The sequence below is a fragment of the Mustela erminea genome, chromosome 6 (genome assembly GCF_009829155.1).
Source record: "Mustela erminea isolate mMusErm1 chromosome 6, mMusErm1.Pri, whole genome shotgun sequence".
NCBI lineage: Eukaryota > Metazoa > Chordata > Mammalia > Carnivora > Mustelidae > Mustela > Mustela erminea.
This window is the reverse complement of record NC_045619.1, coordinates 40,169,432-40,188,534: the sequence shown is the minus strand read 5'-3', so window position 1 is coordinate 40,188,534 and position 19,103 is coordinate 40,169,432. Positions and strand designations below refer to the sequence as shown.

General features: G+C 35.1%; 1 pseudogene; it reads left to right on the top strand.

The window, feature by feature from the left end:
• Positions 1–1,966: 1,966 nt before the first annotated feature.
• Positions 1,967–11,181, top strand: LOC116593464 (annotated as a pseudogene).
• Positions 11,182–19,103: the final 7,922 nt, after the last annotated feature.

The window sequence follows — 19,103 nt, the reverse complement described above, 5'->3', positions numbered from 1 at the left end:
CGTCATTGCATTTTCTCTTCTTAGAGAAACAATATTATTATTAGAAGAAGCATTGCTCTGCACGTGGAGAATTTCTGATTCAGTTATGCATGCTTTATAGGACATCAGCCTCCTCTCGGCTCTAAAATTACATTTGCTTCATTGCTTTCTTTCTCTTTCACAAAGGCCCTCATGCCAACGTCCAGCCCCAAGATGGGAGTTTTGAAAGCGCTAATCAGCAATCATCATGGTTGGAGGAGTTTAGAATAAATGGATGAAAATCTAGAGCAGCACCTTAGTGTTGCTATAGAACTTGAGAAGTCTTGGAGTATCTGGCTTGACATACGATTCCTAGGTTGACTGGTAACAAAATAGTCATTAGAGCCAGAGGGTAGAAAAAGAAAAAAAGTTTTGCCCATAAAATCTTGACAACTTCAGGGAAGAAGCTGCATTTCCTTTAGTATTCATGGGAAGGAATTCTGACTTGCTCTAAGACTGGTTGTTATTTTACAGTTCATTAATCACTGAGTATAAAGGGCTCTGGGGGAGCAGAGGGAAGCTGAGGTCAGCCATCCAGCAGACGGCCCATGATAATGACAGTGTGGCAGAGGTCTTTCTGCTGCCGGCAGCCAGCCCAGGCCCCAGGACTGTTAGGATTAGTCTCCATAACCAGTCTGGCTTGACGTGCCCTCTACTTTGAAAGAAAGCAATACTTAAATGTTCAAGTCCCTTGATGTAATTATTCAATGCAAATAGCATATTTTTCTAGATCTCTCAAAGTCATAAAAGCTGAGAGGGATTGAAAAGATAATGAGTAAATCAGAATGTACAATAATATTCCCTTTTCTTAAATAATTGCCATTTGATCTGCAAAAACATGGCAGATTGGGCAGAATAATTATCACTCATTCCATATTAAATATACAGTTATTGTAGGTATGTTTTTTCAGTTGTTCTCCAATTCTTCCTTCTATCTCTTATTCCTCCTTGAATTCAGTCTGCAGACCTTGGTGATAAACATTATAAAAACTTGATTTACAGAGCTCTTATGGTCAAATACTCTGGGCAAAATGCAGGGCTCTGAAATGCACTGTAACTTGATCAATATAATAGTTGAGTATTGTTTAAAAACAATAAAAAAATATCTAGCACTTTCTTTGTAAAAGCCTTGTAAAAATACATTTCTTCTTTCAGATAAAAATCATTTATAAATACCAGGAAAGTGCTCAGAATTGAATGCCTTTCAAATAATATCAGACATTTTCTGATATAGGACAGTTTTATTTAAAGGTTTTAGTGATAGTTTTTACGTTTTAAAACTTTGCCTTTAATATTTCTACTGTTTTGTGTCCTTACATAAAGAGAAGCATAATACACTGATAGAAAACTCAGTATTACACATATTTGAGATTTTAATTGAGAATGTATTATCTTTCATTTAGCACCTAATATGAAGCTTAATTTTGCATTTCATGATTAGCAGTTTTGCTAAGGAAAGTGAATTATTCAAAGGGAATTGCCAAGAAAATGTTTTAAAATGCTTAAATGTTTTATATCTAAAATATAATGGATATTGTGTTTGGACACACAAAATATAGAAGAATGCATTTACTTATGGATAATTAAATTCCTAGGGACACCTGCCTCAGCTGGTTAAGTGCCTGACTTTTGGCTTTGGTTCAGATCATGATCTCGGGGTCATGAGATGGAGCCTCTAGTAAGGCCCCACCCTCAGGGTGCATCTAAAATTGACTTCCTCTCCCTCTCCCTCAGCTCCTCCTGCCCACATGAATGTTCTCTCTCACTCTCAAATAAATAAATGAATGAATTATTGATTCCTAATTATAAACCTTTTAAAATGTATTTTAAATACTTATAATGGGTAATGCTAAACTTTTGCAATCGTTCACTATGCTTGAAAGATATAATTTTTTGATATATGATAACATAGCATCCCTCTTTGGATTAATTTTTTCCCTCATTGAGCATGCAGTAAGTCTATTGAGAGTCACATTTAAAACTCGTTTTGATGTTTATCTTCCTTAAGGGAGTTAGTTTAAACATGACAGTGATAGGACGGATTATCTGGTCTTTTCTTCCTTTTTCTTTTAAAGACATTCTAATTTTTATTCCTTCCATTTTAGAATAATGCTCTATATTAGCTTAGTCTAGATTGATAACAAAGAACCCCCAAATCTCAGAGGCTTACAACAATAAATATATATATTTTTTAATCATATTACATATTACCTTCAGTTTGACTGTGACTCTACTTCACATCTTCAATCCAGGATGAAGTTGGAAAAACAGACCTTAATATCTTGGTACATGATGTTAGAAAAATATGTGACAGACAAAAATAGAAATGAGAAATGGCAGAGCCTCATGTGGGATCCTAATATTTTGTTCAAAAAATGCCATGGGTCAGTTTCAATTACATTGGCCAAAGTACATCAAATGGCCTGATGTGGGACAAAGAGCATCTTTTTTTTTTCTTTTTTTAACTGAACTACAGTTGTATATATTATTAGTTTCAGGTGTACAGTATAATGATTTGACAATTATGTATATTACAAAATGCTTACCACAGTAAGCATAGTTACCATCCCATCACCACACAAAGTGATTACAATATTATTGATTGTATTCCTTGTGCTGTACGTTTCATCCAAGTGACTTATATATTTTATTGGTCTTTGTTTTCTAATTGCCCTTATATAATACTATACAGATCCTAGAGGACTCCATCTCAGGTACCATCAAGGCTTCAATCAGATTTTATATCTGCCAAAACTCTGATCACCCCCCCCCCCAATGCATATAGATCTGATAGAAGGGAATTTGTGAACTTCAAAATTTGAAACTTTATAGATACAATGAGGATCTTAGTAAACCAGGAGAGATACAGAGTTACTTAGAAGAGGAACATTTCATAGACCATAAAGTGACACCTAGACCTACCCTCAGCAAAGCTGGTTGGTAGAATCAAGCTGCTTCCAGATAAGATCACCTCATTTAGTAGAATTCTTGACTGGAAGAGTGTTGGCTTTTTCCCTGAACTACCTTTTGCTTCTCCTCTATCTCACTGACAACTATTTAAACTGTTCTCTGACATCCTGGTTAAGGCTTATATAATGGACTATAGCAAATGTTAGTGTCTTCCAATTTCTGCTTAGAGCAATATAAAAACCCAGCAGATAAATTATGGGCAAGGGAGACATTACATTTGTGAAAAGGTTTCACGGCAGGATTTCTTTAAATATTGTACTTCTCTAATGCAATTGAAATAATTCGATTAACTTTTAAAAAGACTTTCAGAAAGATAACCATATTTAGTTTTAGTTAATTCTTGTCATGTAGCTATTAGCACAGTGGTGATGTTTTGAAATGCCACTAAAACTCAAGGAGCTTTCCAAGTCCTCTTAATGTTTATAATTTGTCAGAATTAGAAATTTCATGGAATTATTCAAAAATATTTATGGAGTATTTACTGCATAGGCACTGGCAGGATGAAAACATACACACACACACACACACACACACACACACACACACACTAATATTAACATTAACATTTGGCTTCTTATAAAGATATATATTTATTTACTTTCATTTCATTTTTGGAAATATGTTTGAAAATCCACAGGACTGAGGACTTGTAAATGTGAAAATTTTTTCAAGAAAAGTACAATGGAGATTTTAGGTATCTTAGAGAAGAATAATGTTGATTTTTTGGCAAAAAGTTCAGATTAGATTATTAAATATGTGTCTCCTATCAGTTAAGATTGTGTTTGGCTGCAAGTAACAAAAATTGGACTATTGTTAACAGCAACTTATTTATTTATTTGAGTAAGAGGGAAAAGGAGAGCACAAGCAAGGGGAGTGGGAGAAGCAGGCTCCCCACTGAGCAGAGAGTCTGAGACTCAGGGGCTCAATCCCAGGACCTGGGATCAGGACCCGAGCTGAAGGCAGACGTTTAACTGACTGAGCCCCTCAGACACCCCAGGCTCTTTCTGTCTCTCATCATTTGTAGCTTTCTTCCTCAGATTCCTTGGGTTACTGTTCTACTTGTAGGTCATCAAATCTACAAAAGATATTGGCAGCCATGTTGGTCCGTTTTGATCCAGAAAACAAAACCAGAAATAATCTTCTGTTTGCATCTCAAAGGCTAGGACAACATCACAAAAACACCTTCTAGATACAAGTTATTGTTTCTCACCTAGTGATCAGAATTGACCATTTCTAAATCTTTGCTTTGTTTCGGCCAAACTGTAGTCAGGCTTCTCTCTTCTCTAGAGAATGTCAGCTTGCCCCCTAAGCAAGTACTAACATGCAGAACTCTCCCCTCATCAGCTTAGGTTGAGAAGTAGCTGACCTAGGAAAGACATTCTCTGTCAAACCACAAAAAATATGCAGTCTGCTTACTCTGCATTCTTCTGTTAACTTTCCTTACTTACTGCTTACTCCCTCTACAAGAAAAGCCTTTCTGTTTGATATTGAGATGCTTCTAGATTTCTGAGATCAGTGAGTTCTTCCTAATGCTCTAGTCTTCCTTCCAAATAAAGTCTTTGTCTAAATCTGGATTTGTTTTTTATGACCCTTTGCTTTCTGGTTTGGGTGAGTAAGGAGAAAGGGAGGTAGTGACATTGGGTATTAGATTGGCCATGTGAAGTATCTGTTGAAGTTAGTAAGCACTTAGCAGTATTGAAGTCGAAGGTAGCTTATTTGCTGGCATTGTTACGAAAGGAAATAATTTATTCATTGGAAAGAGGCTTGACCCAGATGATCTGAATGTTTCTCTCCAAATCCGGGAGAGTACTCTGCTAAGCATGCTTCGCACAAACCCCCAAATCAGCTTTTGGGCAGAGATCATATCTAATTTTAATCAATTGGGAAAACATTAAGAAACAATAAAATTTAAATTGGATTTTAATCATGTGGAGAATATTAACAGTTGGGACAATACCAGTACATATTTGGGCAGGAAAACATTCAGGATTTATAGTTCATTGCCATGAAGCTCTCTGGATCCTTCACTGAATCATCAACAATTTCCCAAGCTCCCAGCTCTTATGAGGAGAAGGACTAAAGTCAAGGTTACAGTACATGCCAATATTTGATCCCCAAATACATATTTTTTGTTAAAATTTTGCTTTTATTCCCATTTTAGATTAGTTTAATCTTGGTGAGAAGATAAAACTAATATGTAATTTTCTCTCCTCTTGGTTCAAGGAAGCAATGTGATAAAAGTATATCTTGAGCTCATCAAAAGTAATTTAAATCATCCAAAAGTGTCAAATATCTAATAATATTTGGAACTAGGATGAGAAAAATTTCCTCCAGTAATTCTCCAGGAAAAAGTAATCCTGTTTTATGGATATGCTGAAAGGTGTTAATCCAACTTTCAGACAGAAGATATGTATGATTTAGTGATTTAGTGTTTTCACAGGAATGAATGTAGTACTTATGAATAAAATTGAGACTTAAAAAAATACTTTGGAAAAATCTTGAAAAATATTATTTTCCTCAAAACTTACCTCACTTTGCTTCATAAACACTTTTCCAGTCACATTCACTTATTTGATTTCTTTCTGAATGAGTGAAGAGTACCACAGTTTTATAATATACTTATCTTGAGACTCTATATTGACATAATCATTTTAATGAAAACAGGGGCAGGAAATTACTTTGAGATTTTTTACTTAAGATTTTAATCCTATCACACTACTTTTTATGTACTTTTAAATAGACTCTCTTATTTCCTGGTTTCAAGCAGCAAATATTTTTAGGCAGACACTCTATGAAACATTTCTGCCTTTGTCCTAGGAATAAAATACTAGGTTCAAACTTTTACTTACAAAAAGCATTGGTAGGAAATTTATGTTATTAATTTATGTAGTAGAATATATTTTTCTCTCCAGAAACATGAAACTCCTTTTATTGATTTGTTTTTGTTTTGAAAAGTTAAAAAAGTATGCAGCAAGTTACAATAAGTAATATAAAAAATATCAATGTGCGCGCCACCCAAAATTGGCCAAGATGGACATGTTCTACTTTCTGTATAAACATGAATCTGATCTATCTATCCACTTATCCACATTTGTGTACTTTAATAATTTATTTTTTTTCTTTGACTATTTCACACAATTTTAATTTAACTCAGTCCTAACAGGTACTAAAGGTGGATATAATTTGCATTGCTACTGTGAATATTTATATCCTGCATAGGATTTTCTAATTTATCATTGCTTACTTATAAGAATTCTAATGATTTTAGTATGTTGATTTTGTATTCAACAAACTTACTAAACCTTCTATTTGATAGAATGTAGTCTAAGATTGTCTTGAATGTTCTATGTAAATAGCAACTATTTTGTGACTTCTTTTTAAATTTGTATGCCTCGTATTTACTTTTCTTGAGTTATAATATTGGCCAGGACAACCCATGTGATGTTCAATAACTAAATGATAACAGAATACTTGTTTTATTTCTCACATTAGTAGGAAAGATTCTTACATTTGACTTTTAGGAATAATATTCCTACAGATTTTTGGTAGCACTTTATCAGGTAAAGATGTTCCCGTTGACTCCTAAATTGCTTTTTAAATAAATAGGTGCTGTATTTTTCAAACGGTATTTTTCTGCACCTATTTTTTTCTCCGTCATATGATCTTTGAGGTACTAGATACATGTTTTATATTGAATTGGTAATTTTTTAAAAAATGCATTATATGGGGCACCTGGGTGGCTCAGTGGGTTAAAGCCTCTGCCTTCAGCTCAGGTCATGATCTCGGGGTCCTTGGATCAAGCCCCGCATCTGGCTCTCTGCTCAGCCGGGAGCCTGCTTCCGCCATCCCCCGCCCTGGGTCTGCCTCTCTGCCTACTTGTGATCTTTGTCTGTCAAATAAATAAGTTAATAAATAAATAAAAATGCATTATAGCAACCTCGCATTCTTGAAATAAACATTTTTGGTATTTTTTACTACTTTTTACTATATTGGGTTGAATTTGATTTCCACTTTCTTTTTATTTCTTCATGTTTTTTGAAAGGTGAGATTTAACTATAATTTAATTTTTATACCTTACCTAATTCCCATATATTCTATATTAGATTCATAAAATGAGTATCATTTTCCATTATTTTTTTGTTTCAAAAATAATTTGGTAGAATAAGGATTACTAACAACTTTGTCATTGTTTCTTTGGATTTTTATTTGAGAGAGTGAGAGAGAGAGAGCATGAGGTGGGGGAGGGACAGAGGGAGAAGCAGACTCCCCGCTGAGCAGAGAGCCCAATGTGGGACTGGATCCCAGGACCCTGGGATCATGAACTGAGCTAAAGGCAAGCACTTAACTGACTTAGCCACCCAGACACCCATGGGTTATTAATAACTTTAACATCCGTTAAAACTTATGGGTGCAATGATCTGGATCTACTGCTTATTTTAGAGAAAGCCTCTTATGGTTTTTTTTTTTCCTCCCGTATCCCCAACCAATACAGTTTTTTAATGGCTATTGGTCTATTCAATTTTTCTACTTATTAAATCAATTTTAGTAACTTATATTTTTAATAAAATTGCCCATTTTGTCTATCTTTTCAAACACTAGCACAAAGTTACTTGTACTATTCTCTTGTGATTAAAAAAAACTCTATGTTCTATTACCATCTTGTCCCCTAAAATTGTTAATACTGTTTATTTTTACCATCATTCTATTTATTACTACTATATTTTTTTCCTAAATTTTGTTAGAGGAACCCATGCTTAAGCCTGTAACACATGTAATTTTCTAGCAATAATAATTATTTCATGAATGAACACATGTCCTAATATACGACAATGATGAAGGAGGAGAAGTTTTCTGGAACTGTTGGAAAATATGGACTTTCCCTTAAGAGATAGATACAAGAAGAGGTGGCCCTGTTTTTTCCAAGCATTTTTGGGCCCAGATTTGTGGCTCCAAACTGCTCTAATCCTCGTCATACCTCCCAATAAGAAAAGACACAAAAACAATATCAGTAAGATTTAATTTAGCTACTAGATTAAAATCAATAATCTTATCTCTGAACTCTCATATAAATGATTTAAAAAATTCCTGTTTAAGTCACTCTTTGAAAGGTTTTTGCTTATTTAAACTCTAACTGTTGCACCTGTATTATTTCTTCCATATAGTTGCCTATATACCATAACGTGTACTCAGAAGTTGGTCAGTAAATGTGTTGCATGGGAATGAAGCAAGCCACCATCTTTCCTCCTCCTTAACTCCTTCATATTTGTAAGTTCTCCATCAATGTCCCTTAGGGCCACTGGCTATTCTCCTTGCCCAGTGACACCACTATAGGTGGCCATTGGCATCTCTAATTTGGCTGATGGCAGACTCCCAGAACTAGACTCCTTGACTAGCCACCCTCCTTCATGTTATAAACTGCACAGTTAGACAAATTGTCCTAAACTGCAAACCTCTGTTGCAACTTTTCTGCTTATAATCCTTTAAAGACTGAATTATCAGGGAATTGGGTTGCAAATAAGAGCAACCAACTGTGACCAAGAATATGTTATAGACAAAGTCTTCTCTGATTGAGCGAGTTTGACCCCTGATAGGACCCTAGCTTTCCAGGGTTTGGGGGAAGGAATATTCCCATACCTTCCCTTTGGGAATTCTGCCAAAGGGAAGGATGTTCATATAAAACATTGTCAGGGGCATGTGGGTGTCCATTAAGTGTCCATCTCCTGATTTGGGTCAGGTCATGATCTCAGAGTAATGTACTTGGGCCCTTCATTAGATTCTACACTCTGTGGGGAGTCTGTTTGAGATTCTTTCCCTCTCCCTCTTGCTTGAACATGCTTGCTCTCTTTCTCTAAAATCAATCAATCAATCTTTAAGAGACTGTCAAAATGACAAGTGAAAATTGACAGTGGTTCTCAAATTCTCCAGTCCAAACTGAACAACATGGCTTATAAAAGAAATACATTGAGCTGCCATGTTTTTTTTTCTTTGGAAATCTCCCTTGGCTAACTCTCATTCACCCTCCAGTTCTCAGCTTAATATCTACTTCCTCCACTGGAAGCTTTCCCATTGCCCTCATGTCCAGGTTGAAGTCCTATGTTCTCATAGAACAAATTGTACCTGAAATGTCTTACTATTTCATATATAATTCTAAATATCCTTCACTGGACTTCATACTGTCCTCTATTTCTGTCTTGCACATAAAATGATGTGTAACACAACTAGACATTCACTAAACATGTATTGAATAAATAAATAATGTTTGTGCAGGCATTCAAGGCAATGCCTAGAAAATACTATTCAGTAACGCCATCTTTCTCCCTTTTCTTTTTCTCTTTCCTAAGGTACAGTTGAAATTGAGATCTGTTGCCAACCTGAACTTAAACTCTGATGTACTAAAGGTGAACCTGGGGCAGGAACTTTGATATGCTTTTAAACTGACTACTCTCTTTCTACAATAATTACTTCACCCCAGTAATGCCTCTTGGGATTGCATTTTTCCATCTAACCAGAAGCCGTGGATGTGAGCTCTGGGGTATATCTAGGATGCTTGATATTTTACATAGCATAGTAGCCTTTATTCTTTGGAATTAGAGCTGTTTCTTACATGCCAGTGGAGTTTCATGCCAACCACATAGAGTTCCTTGACTATACCATCTTGATCCCAACATGTATTGCATGATAAATTTATAAAAAGTTGATCTTTTTTCATCTTACTTGGTAATAGTTTAAGTTTTTTCACTTTTTACATAAAATAAATCAATTTGGATATTTCTGAGTCAAAAGCTATTATTTTCAAAATAGAACTTCACTCTGTAACATTGAAATGCTTCATCTGTTTATTCAGCCAATCTTCCTTTAATTGGCATATATTGGGTACCTACTAGGTTTCAGGCACTGGAATAGGTGTAAATAGTACTAAGGTAAATCACATTCAGCTTCTTCCTTGAGGGGGACAGACACCTAAACCATTCATTCTAAAACAAGCAAATAAAACAATGAATAAAATGGAAGCCCTGAGGAGAGGTATCCCTGGGTAAAGGCAATAGCAGCAACATTGTCCTTGATAGCCAAAGAGTGGTAAGGAATAAGAGTCTAATTGAAACACTAAGTGTTCTGATGACTCTTAAGTTTGCCAGTGCAATAGAGGACAGCTGTGGAGAATTAATTAAAACAAGTATCAGTTGTATTCTACACATGGGAATCAGACTACAGTTGTGAAAGCTTTTACTTAGAGGTACCTAGAAAACAATATACATTTAAAATCATATTAACTGTGTACATAATATCTAAAATAATTCAGTTGCTATAGATACTACTTATGAGCCAATAGGCAATAAGTTGAGGAGTTAGGCAAGAGTTTCCTGAGAATGACTCAAGATCCATGCTTTCTTTATTAAAAAAAAAAAATGGTATAAAAATAGAAAAGGATGGCTTGTGTTAATACATATACTGTGTTAATAAGAGAATAGCTTGTAGGTAGGACGCATTTTTTTCCCTTTAAAAAAATTTTTTTTAATTGAAGTATAATGGCATACCGAAATGTATGTTCCCTGGTCTGCTAGTCTGCACCTCCCGCCCTTGCTCATGCAGCTTTGTCATGGCCTCAGAAAACATGCACAGTGAAAGCCCACCCTAGACCTTGAGATACCTCTGTGGTGGATGGCACCTTCAAGGAGGTGAAGCTTTCTGACTACAGAGGTAAATACTCTGGTCCTCTTTTTCTATCCACTGAACATCACCTCTTGTCTGTCCCATGGAGATTATTTTCAGAGAACATGCTGAGGATTTTGGCAAGCTAGGCTGGTAGCGCTGGGCTCTCTGACTACTCTCAGTTCACCCACCTGGCTTGGATCAACAAGCCCGATCCTCTTGAGAAGGAAGGAGGCTTGGACCCCCTGAACATGCCCCTGCCTGCCAATGTAACCAGAAGCTTGTCCCAAGGTTCTGGTGTGCTGAAGGAAGACGAAGGCATTGCCTCCAGGGGCCTGTTTATCATTCATGATAAGTGTGCACTTCACCAATCATTGTCAATGATCTGCTTCTGGGTGTTCCATGGACACAACTCTGCAGCTGGTCCAAGACTTCTAACCCACAAATGAGCATGGGGAAATCTGTTCTACTGGATGCAAGCCAGGCAATGACACAATAAAGCTCACTATGGATGACAGCAAGGAATACTTCAAACACAACTAGGCTCACAGGTGGAAATCTTGGGCTCTCAACCCCCACCTGTGTTCTTACATGGATACCCCATGCTGGCTCAGGAAAGGCTATACCTGCCCCTTCAATCCCTAACACTGGGAGGCTAAGAGCAAGGCCTTCTCATTCTCCCAGCTGGGAGCTGGTGAGTGGTGGCTCCTTCCTTACAGCCCACCTAGCTGGGCACAGGCCTAGAGGTGACCAATAAAGAATTAGGACAAGCCTGATAGATAGATAGACAGACAGATGGATAGTAGACAGATAATGAACATGTAGAGTGATACTAGTTTTGGGTGCACAGTGTAACCATTCAGCAATTCTATATATGTCTCAGTGCTCAAGAAAAGTGTACTCTTAATCCCTTTATCTATTTCACTCAGCCCCCTACTCACTTTCCCTTTGGCAAACACCAGTTTGTTCTAATTTTAAGAGACTATTTTCTTTTGCCTTTCTCTCTTTTTCTGATTGTTTGTTTATTTGTTTTGTTTTGTTTCTTAAATTCCACATGAGTGAAATCATATGGTATTTGCTTTTTCTGACTGACTGATTACACTTAACATTAGTAATAAATATGTTATACACACAGCACCCCACATCTTTATTCATTCATATATAGATGGACACTTGATGGCTTCTATATCTTGGTTATTGTAAGTAATGCTGCAATAAACATAGGGGCACACGTTTGTTTTCAAATTCGTGTTTACATTTTCTTTGTCTAAATACCCAGTAGTGGAATTACTGGATCACATGGCTATTCTATTCTTAATTTTTAGCGGAAACTCCATACTATTTTCCTTAGTAGCTGTACCAATTTCCATTCCCACCAATAGTGCACAAGAGTTCCTTTTCTTCCGTGTCCTTGCAAACACTTGTAATTTCTTGTCTTTTTGGTTCTAGTCATTCTGACAAGCATAAGGTGATCTCTCATTGTGGTTTTGATTTGCATTTCCCTGGTGATGAATGACGTTGACCATATTTTCATATGTCTGTTGGCCATCTAGATGTCTTCTTTGGAAAAATGTCTGTTCAGATCCTCTGCCCATTTTTTAATTGAATTGTTATTTTTGGTGTTGAGTTGTATAAGTTCTTTAGTTTGAATATCAATCCCTTATCAAATAAATCATTTGCATATATCCATATCCTCTTTCATTCAGTACGTTGTGTTTTTATTTTATTGACAGTCCCCTTTGCATAGAAATTAATTTTTATTTATTATTGATGTTTTTAGAAAGCAATTTTTAAGTTGTGCTAAAAGTATAGAATTTTCGGATATATAGAATTTAAACATTAAATATCCAGCTATGTAGTGAATATTTCATACATTTCCATGAATTCTGTGGTAAACTGTATTATTTATCTGAAATTCTTCCTTTCTTCTCCTCCCTAGCATGATTCATTGTGAGCCTAGTATATTTGCCTATGCCATTGACTTTGGGCTTGACCATGTGACTTCATTTGGCAATGGAAAGAGGGTGCATTTAGAATATACCAGTTTTGAGTTGAAGCCCCAAGAAACATTAAAAGCTTTCACTCAGTTTTCTTGGAGATTCTTAGATCTGAAATGAAAAGCACTTGACCTGGGTATTTGGGGGACTAGAATGAGAAATAAGTTCTTGAATCTAATTTAAGTGTAAAAGAGAACTTTCCCAGACAACCTATAGACCTGTAAGCATGAAATAAATGCTTGTTGCTTTAAACTTTGGAAATTTGGAGATAGTTATACAACACATGTCAATAGAAACATGGCAAATACAGTTATCTCACAGCCTCTCAAATCTATATTTGCATGAGGATGATGAAAAGAAAGAAATTAAGGGATGCCTGGGTGGCTCAGTTGGTTAAGCAGCTGCCTTCAGCTCAGGTCATGATCCCAGCGTCCTGGGATCGAGTCCCACATCGGGCTCCTTGCTCAGCAGGGAGCCTGCTTCTCCCTCTGCCTCTGCCTGCCATTCTGTCTGCCTATGCTCGCTCTCTCCCCCTCTCTCTCTCTGATAAAAAAAAAAAAAAAAAAATTTAGAAATTAAGCTGGTGCTTTCTCAGTGCTAGATACTCTTTTAGATACATAACATAATTATCTTATTAATAGTATAGCTTAGTGATTAAAATTTCAGTTCATTACCCAGATTCACCACTTACTATCTGTGTGTCCTTGGGAAAGCTAACAATATTTCAGTGCCCAGTTTCCCTATTGATAAGTAGAAAAATAATAACAGAATCTATCTCATTGCCTCTTTTATGTTTTATATGAGATTTAAGAGAAAGTAAAATAATTGCTTACTGCATAATAATTATTCACCAAATGTTAGCTAGTATTATCTTAATACTCTTTGTCATAGGCCAATGATGCAAGTTTCATTGAAGTTGTAAAGATTAAAAGTTGAAGATTGGTAATAATAACTATTCTTGCATGGTTTTAAACTCAGGTTTACTTTATTATAAAGTCCATACTTTTTGCATAAACTTGTGAGTTAGAAATCTTTTTATCCTACAGATTCTACATTTAATAAAATCTCTTAAGGCTTTCTTCTTTATGTCAGGTTGCTTTTGGATAAATGTATCTAATTATATCAATATGCTCTAAAATATGTGGAAAAAACTAATTAAAAAAAATGAGGAACAATTCCTATAAGGAAATGTAAGAGGAAGAATATTTAATCTGAAGAGAAAAAGAGAAGTGGAAATGTAGATTCTCTTTCTGATTATATAAAGCATTTTAAGAAGTTTTGTGTTTTTTTTAAATATACAAAGGTAAAGAATGTCATAAAACCTAATAGATTCATAACCCAATTTTAATTACTGTTAATATTTTCAAAACATTTTTAAATTCAGAAGCTAATCACAAGATATGATAAGTTAATTCTATTTTTCTAAAGATATAAAAAAGTAACTGAATTGTCTATTGCTGTATAGCAAACTGCCCCAAACCTTAGTGGCTCAAAAGAACACCATTATTATCTTAAAACTTCTCTGTTTCTAGAAACTAACACAGCTTAGCTGGGTGCCTCTCCTGAAGATTTCTCTTGATGTTTTAATCATGCTATATGTTGTGTTCTCATCCAAAAGCTCAAGTGGGAGAAAATTTACTTCCAAACTCAGTAATGTAGTTGGTAAGATTCAGTTCCTCACAGGATTTAATTTTTGATAGCTTATTGGCAGGAGAATTCCTTGACTGCTGTTGGCAGGATTTAGATCCTTAATATTTGTTGGTCAGAGAACTTCTTCTTTTCCTTTCCATGTGTTCTCTGCATAGGGCAGCTCACAATGTGGCAAATGGCTTCCCTTAGAACAAATGAGTGTGAAAGCAAGAGAGAACAAGCCGCCGAATGTAGGCCACGGTCTTTTCTACAGCACAATCTCAGAAATAACATTCTAGTCAGTTTTGTGGCATTCTCTTCTAAGTCAGTTAAGCCTAGGCCACACTCAAGGGACACAAAGGTGTGAATACCAGGAAGTGGGATGTTGGCAGCCATCTTGGAGGCGGCCTTCCACAGGTTTGGTATAACATTAAAGGGGAAGATGCCCAAAACACCAACTTTATAAATACAGGAAGTGGAAATGAATGAAAATTCTTCTCTGACTTATACAACAACTGTGTGTTTGGCAGGTGGCAACAGAACTTTAGGCCTGGTTGGGGAATCCACATTCGCAAAACTCTTTATGAGAATATCATTATTTATCTGAAATAAACTAGACCAGTGTTTTTCTAGTAGGGATCCTTGAAATCCATGGATATTGAGAAATATTTTCAGAATTCTCTGCTTTTAGAAACACGAGGCTACTATTATGGTTTATAAAGTCTGTCCTTCCTTTTAAGCAGTTGAATCTTTAAAAGAAAAAAAAATTGTTAAGTGAGTCAATGAATGAGTGAATAAGTGAATTAAAAAAACCTAATTTGTCTATTAGGCATGCTAAATGATGGGTATCACTTAGGATTAATTACCTTAAGTAGGAGGTTCTTGAATGAAAATAAATTCTAGTTACTATGTATTTTCTTGTAAATTTTCTATGGACTACAATACCTAATAATTGACATTTTACTTAAAATTTTTTGTAAAATAAGCATTAATATTATATTTGCATTCATATAAGTTCTCTTTAAAATTATATTGAAATTTTGGTTGCATTTGAATGACTTACAGATTTTCTAAGAATTGTGAATGGATAAATTTTGCATCCAGGCCTCTGTTATGTTTTCCCAGTGATTGATGACTCTGTGAAGTTAGATTTTTACTTTCCTGTGCAAAATCAATTTTTCAACTAGAGTAACCTGCAACTGTAATGAGTTTGGAAAAATCTTTCTGGTTTCATGCTGAGATTCCATTAGTTGCATTTAGAGATTGCTATATACACAGATGCACAATACCAGCGGAATGCTGTTTTTCTGTGGTTGCCCCAAACCATTCAGTGACATAAAGTTTGAACGAGAGTCCTAAAATGACAGCCTTTGGAGAACCTTAAAAGTCTGGAACAAGTGTTGTAGTGTCAATTAATGTAGTTGTCTTCATATCTATAAACTTATTACTCCAGAGTAAATGTTTTACTTGGGGAACTTCCAGAAAAAACAGGCTTTTGGTACCCAGTGAATTCTCCAACTAAAAATGTCTCTAAAATGTTTAAGTTGAGAGGAAGGTAATTCTTCATTGTTTTTTGGAAATTCAACAATGCCAAAGCAAAATACATATATCATATTTCATAAACTGGATGGAAATTAGTATTAAATTTTATTTGAAAGTTGCAACATTTTAACAGTAATAAATCATTATAATGCTATATACTCTGGTATGAATTTGTTCATTTAAAAAAATGTGAAGCTTAGTCAATCAAGGATTTTACTAGTAGCATTAATAGTAACATAATACCCATGAAAGAAAATTTACTAAGTAAAACTCAAATTTCTGTAGTTATGATAAATCATTTGAAATAATATTTTTCACCTCTTTTCAAGAATGACTCTCTTTAGTTCCCCCCTTCCATTTCACTAATATGTATTAAGCAAAATAATTTATTTGATCAATTGATCCCCTTCCTTACATAACAACAATGAGTTCACTAATTTTTTCTGCAAAAGCTCTTGATATCACCAGTGTTCTCCATCTCATATATTCACAGGCCTAGAATGTTTAAAAAATTGTTCTGAAGATGGCAAAAGGGAAGCCAATTTAGTATATTGGCGGGGGTGTGGGGGGGTAAGTCTAGTATGAAGCATGCAACATAAAGGAAAACTTGAGAAGAAATAATGTTAAAATATCCAGAGGTGAGAGCAGAGAGAGACTAGTGTATGACCTTGCATTATCCATCCAATTGTAGCAGGACTGCACACATGCCTTTGAGATTTCCCACTGGATACAATTCCATCATATTACCTATTAGGGTGGTGACAGGCTTTCTACTTATGTTGCCCTTGTGAGAAACCCCCTATAGTATTAAATTCAGTCCTGAACAATACAATACTAGAAAAATGGAAAGACTAAAGGGGGTTTTAAGAAAACAACACATTGTAGGAAATATCAAGGATCATAGGGCCGAGAGGGACCCAGAAAGGTCATCTAATCTCTCAGCCTCCTCTGGACATGATTGCATTTAAAGGATTGAATCTCCTTTAAGAAAGGAAATTGTACATTTTTACTGTTTTAATATTTCAGATGTGTATTTGGGACATTTAATCTAGGCTCATTAGACTAACTTTTTTTGTTAAACATTTTTAAAATTTGAAGTGTACAAATTTTAGGTTTGAAGCTCCCATAAATTTTTATAATGAAAACACTGATGGAATTACAAACCAAATCAAACCTGCAACATTCTCAGCATTCCAGAAACCTCCTTCAATCCACTTCAAGTCTCTATTTCCCTTTACACACTGGAAGTAACTACTGTTTTATTTCTATTCCCATTAATTGATTTTCTTATTTTTGAACTTCATATAAATATTATTATGTTTGTTGGTCTTTGTTTTTGGGCTATTTGGTTCAATGTTATATAAATCTGCCTTGAATAAAGGAACCTTTTTTGTTGTTGTTGATGTTCTATGACATTCTGTTATATGAATATAGCACAATTTATGTATCCATCCTAGTGTTCATGAATATTTTCTTCCATTTTGTCTATTATGAACAAAGTTGTTTTGAGCATTCCTGTATATGTCATTTGGTGCAACTGTGTATGCATTTCTTTTTTTTTATTTTTTATTTTTTTTATTTTTATTATTATTTTTTTAAAGATTTTATTTATTTATCAGAGAGAGAGAGGGGGAGAGAGCAAGCACAGGCAGACAGAGTGGTAGGCAGAGGCAGAGGGAGAAGCAGGCTCCCTGCTGAGCAAGGAGCCTGATGTGGGACTCGATCCCAGGACACTGGGATCATGACCTGAGCTGAAGGCAGCTGCTTAACCAACTGAGCCACCCAGGCGTCCCTGTGTATGCATTTCTATTGGGGAAATAAGTAGGAGTGGGATTGCTAGATTACAGATTATGTGTATGATTAACTTTAGCAGTATTACCAAACTCTTTCTCAATTTATACTTTTATTATCAGTACATAAGAATTTCTGCTCTTTCATAGTCTTACCACTACTTGGCTATTTAAGTTATTCTTACATCATGACCATTTTGATAGTAGGTATTAATATTTCATTGAGGTTTTAACTTGTGCTTTCTTGATAACTAATGAAGTTGAATATCTTTTCATATCCTTATTGGATATTTTGATATCTCTTTTTAAATACCTATTCGTGACTTAAGCTATTTCTAATTGTGCATTTAAAAATCATATATGTGGGGTGCCTGGGTGGCTCAGTAGTTGGGCATCTGCCTTTGGCTTGGGTCATGATCTCGGGGTTCTGGGATTGATTTCTGCATCCAGCTCCCTGCTCAGCGGGGAGCCTGCTTCTCCCTCTCCTGCTCCCCCTGCTTGTGTTCCCTCTCTCACTGTGTCTCTCTCTGTCAAATAAATAAATAAAATCTTTAAAAACATAAAAAAGTAAAGATTGTATATGTATATGTATCTTTTTAGATCTGAGTCTATTTTTGATTCAAGGCATCCAAATTTGCCTTGGAGGTTACTCTATGATAGGTGATCCAAAAAAAGAAAGAAAAAGAGAATGTGAGATTATATTAGGACAAATTTATAAGGAAGGCCTGAAATTGATGTATATCACTTCTATGCACATTTTATTGGTCAAAATTTAATTTAGCTACAGGAGTTCCATTAGTTATGGGAAAATGTAACCTTACTGATTAACCTTAATATAGAGACTATAAGTTGTTTGAGCCCCTGCTGGACTCTGACATATAATAAAAAAATATTCTATAGAAAAATTTGTAGCAAGCAATGTATCTTAGAATCATGCTTAAAACAACCTAACTTGCTAACGTATGTTTAGATTGTCTCTCTGTTGGAATCTAAAATCATGTCTGTGGCTACCATTCATTGCTGATTTTAATCATATGTAATATATATATTTTTGATGAATTAGTTTCATCTAGCATTTTGTTACATTGAACTCATTCCATATAAATTCCTGTTATATTGATTTCTCAGTCTTTTATAGAATCCCGGAGTTGAAAAAGACCACAGAGGTCATCTGGTCCAATCCTTATCCAATGCATAAATCCCCTCCAGCTGGTTAAACTCATTTTTAATTCCAAAGCTATTCTCCAAGCTTCTAGTCATTTCATCAGCAAACTTAATTAACAGGGACTCTATTCAATCTATTGACTCATGAGGCCAGCTTAACAAAATTAATAAATATATAATTTGGCTGACTGCACAGTGAGGTGAAAGATGTGGGAGTAATGTGCATTACTTCAATGCCTATAATTCCTTTCATAACATTATGAAGCAATATTAGATAATCTAAAATTCACTTTGCTGTAAAAAAAAAAAAAATCTGTCTAGTTACAACAGCATGCTACTGGGA